Source organism: Coregonus clupeaformis, chromosome 23, assembly GCF_020615455.1.
Source record: "Coregonus clupeaformis isolate EN_2021a chromosome 23, ASM2061545v1, whole genome shotgun sequence".
Classification (NCBI taxonomy): domain Eukaryota; kingdom Metazoa; phylum Chordata; class Actinopteri; order Salmoniformes; family Salmonidae; genus Coregonus; species Coregonus clupeaformis.
This window is the reverse complement of record NC_059214.1, coordinates 5,468,851-5,472,626: the sequence shown is the minus strand read 5'-3', so window position 1 is coordinate 5,472,626 and position 3,776 is coordinate 5,468,851.

Sequence of the window (3,776 nt, the reverse complement as noted above, 5' to 3'; positions counted from 1 at the left end):
CCCTGCGCCATAGAGATCGCTTCCCTATGTACATAGAGTAATTGACCACTGGTCACTTTAATAATGTTTACATACTGGTTTACCCACTTTATATGTATATACTGTATTCTAGTCATGGCTCATCCTATATAACTACTGCTATACACACCTTTTCTATTCACATACTGTCCATACACATACCCAAAAAACAAAACAACACTGCCTGTTAAATCAAAATAACAAATCAAATGAGAATGACAACCCTTGATAACATCTTAACTTAATTGTATCCCATAAGGTAATTCAAGGAATAGTAAAATTGACTAACGACAGGTGTCCCTCATTCAGGGCTAGCGCTCTCTCTCTGTCCTTGTCATGGTCCGAATCACAATAGGACTATTGCTAAATTATAAACTTCTTCCTAATCATTAGTGTTTACATATTATATTTAAATCTCACCCAATGTATCTAGGCTCTCCAGTGAGGGTGATCAGGCCTCACCAGAAAGTCAGAACAAGAGGTCAGAGGTCATTCAACCCCATTAAGTGAGTGTCTCTTTCCCTTTTCTTCCCCTGTATCTCAGACATTATTTAAAGACAGTTCAAACATAATGTGTACCAGGTTTACACTGAGTCTTTCAGTACATTTGTTTTCAGGATAATGTACATGTGTGCAACCAAAACTCTGGCAATAGAAACTTCAGAAAATGTAATTTATGTGCCCTTGAAGGTGTATTATTTCTAACCTGTGAAGAATCCACTAAACCTCCCCAAAAAACACAAGAAATCAAACATGGTATTAACACCATTAACAAATATTCATAACAAGTGTGTTGTGTGTTGTTATTTGCAAACCATATGGTACAAACAAAAATGGCCTTATTTAATTCCTTGTGTATGTAAATTACTGTCCTTTGTAAGTAAACGCAAACAAGTGTCCACTTTCATCTGCTAAAGGTACACAAAAAAATGCTCCACATAAGTCTATTACTGAGAACCATTTTGCATCTGGTGGAATGTTTGTTAACAGTGTGTGGGGATTGAGCACCTCTGCTTGGTAGTCTTCAACTACGTCATTCACTGCTCTCAGGTCATGGACCAGTCTCCACTTTTGTTTGTCTGCTTTTAGTACTGGTAGCAGTGGTGTGTTACAGTCACTCTGGGTTTTAACCAGTACTCCTTCTTCTAGTTTTACTGGAACTGTCATAGGTATTAGCTACGTTTGTCCCGAAAATCCTACTGTCTTTGCATATCGACCTAACTTGGGGAGGTGAGAGGCATAATTTGGACTTACACATGAGTAAGTTGCTCCAGTATCTATCATCATGGGTGTGCCTCTATTATTCCCCTGAACCTGCAGCATAGGTTCTTCATCAGCCTGCATAGTTACTGCCACTAGCTGACCCTCCCCTTTAGGATTCCCTGGGCACCCCTAGTATCCATGATTTGGTCCTCCCCACGGGTTCACTGGGCCTGTATCTGAGACTGCCGCCATGCATCTGAGCTGGTGTCATTTCTTTGCCAATTACTTGTTGTGGTTTTCTAGGCCACCATGGTTTGGTAGGACAATTCCTTCTTGTATGTCCTGATTTATTGCACCTCCAACAGACACCTAGAGGTCTTCCTGGTCCACCATTTTGGTATGCCTGTTGCTGTGGTTGGTGCACTTGATTCCTGGGTCCATAATTTTTGTTTTGCCACTGTCCAGGGAATTGTTGTATGTACACATTCATTACTGGTATGGCAGTAGCTCTTTGGCCTTGCGGTTGAGGCGGTGGTTGTGAACCTCCCTGGAGAACAGGTGCTATTGCGCCCTCCTCTGGCAGTACTGGAGTAATTGTGTTTTCTTTTTGTCCTTTCTTGTCAGCTCTTCCAGCTGCATTTGTCTCAGTTCTCTGAATGTCTCTCCCCTCTCTGTCAATTTCTGTTCGTCCTTCCTGTATTTCTCCACTGCGTCGATAACATGGTCGCAGAACTCTTTGTGTGACTTTGACGTTAGTCCCACCCCATCCTCCAGTCTGCTTCTGACAGGCGTTGGCATTGCCTCCATCAGTGATGTCCTGAATAGTGTTGTCATCAGTGGATCCCCCTTTGGGTATTTTTCTGTTTCTTGTCGCCACCTCTTGAGCTGGTCCTCCAGGTACCCTGCCGGGTTTTCTTTATCCCCCAATGGCTCCCCTCTCAGTGCTTTAGGGTCTATTCTGGCTGGATACTCTATTCTCAGAATGTGCCATAGTCCTGGCCTATAATTGTCAAAGTCCACTCCATCCAGTAACGTCCTCTGCACCGCCTGAATGAGGCCACCCGCCTGCAACAGGTCCTCCATTTTGGCCACTACCACCACCCTGGCCAGCAATGCCTTCAAATCTCCCACCGCCAGTAGTTTCCCCATTGTTTGTTCTTCAAATGTTCTGATCCATTTTCCTGCTCCTTCATGTATGTTAGGCAGTCTAGTCACCAGGCCTTCCAGGTCCTGTGATCCCCAGGGCACATAGTGAACCTGTGTCCCCTTTACCAAAATGGGATATTGAGCTCCATACTTTTCTGGCTTTTTTTATTGTCCTTCTGTTTCTTAAATGTGGTTTTTCCAGATGAGCATATAGTGCCTTACCTAATTCTGTTACTATAGGTTTGCCTCCCGTGGCTCCTTGCTGTGATAATCGTCCCTCTGTCTCCCTCTGTTCTTGATCAGAGTCAGCATACTGTCTAAGTTCTTCACCTTCCTCATCACTTGTATTCCCCCCATCTCTTTGCCCATCATACTCTTGTTCATCTATCCCATAATTTTCCAGTTCTGTTAACATCCCCTCTTTCATAACAGTTTATACCTAAATGTGATTGTTCTCCTCTCCTTGGTGTGGAAACCTGCTGCTTCCTTTTTTCTTCTTCTATCTCTACATTCCCTTTTATTGAGACTAAACCTGTGACCTGAGAATACTGCCCCCCTTCTGTGTATGGTGGTGGTGTAGTTAAACCAGCCTTTTTTGGTTCATTCCCTCTCTCTCTCTCTCTTCTAATTTTCTTGTTATTCTTTGTTCCCTTATCTTATCCATTCTTACACCAAATGTTCCCTCCTTTGGCCATTTAGTTACTATTTTCCTGGTCCTTTTTTCCCATTTGTCAGAGATATTACCAATATTACAATTTTTTGGGAACCTTCTCTTCATGATTGCTACTGGTGTTCCTGCCATCCCTACTCCTTGTGTGGTTCAGTGTCTATATTAGGGTGTAGGGTAAATTATTCCTGTTGCCTTTCTCAGCTAAACATTTTTATATCCCTCAGTTAATGGTATTTTCCTTCCTAATATATCTTCATACTCTTCTTCTTTCCCTAAATGAGATTTTATCCCTTGCCTTTCCTCTATCCTTCTATCATTACTGGATCAATGACACTTGTAATAGCTATTTCGCATTAAATTGTGCCTTTTTCTGATAGTGTTATAATTGTAGCCTATTGCATTACTTTAGTTTAAAATATAAGTTTGTTTATTCAACAAATCTAGAACCCACTATAAATTGGTGCTATTCCCTCAGCACAATAGCCAAAGCTACTTGCATCTCCTGGTTCACGTAACGAAAATAAATGATTGTTTTAGAATTCACCACCTATTTGCATACACCACTGGTGTTAAGCAACCTATCGAATAAAGTAATAACAATTAGAATTAGTCAAATAACTGTTTTCCAGTCGAGTATTTAGACCTCTACTTGAAATCTTACAACGGGCTGGACTGTCTCTCTTTTACCCGCGAACCAGAGCCATAAATTATTTTCCTTTGTTATCCATTCAAATAATTA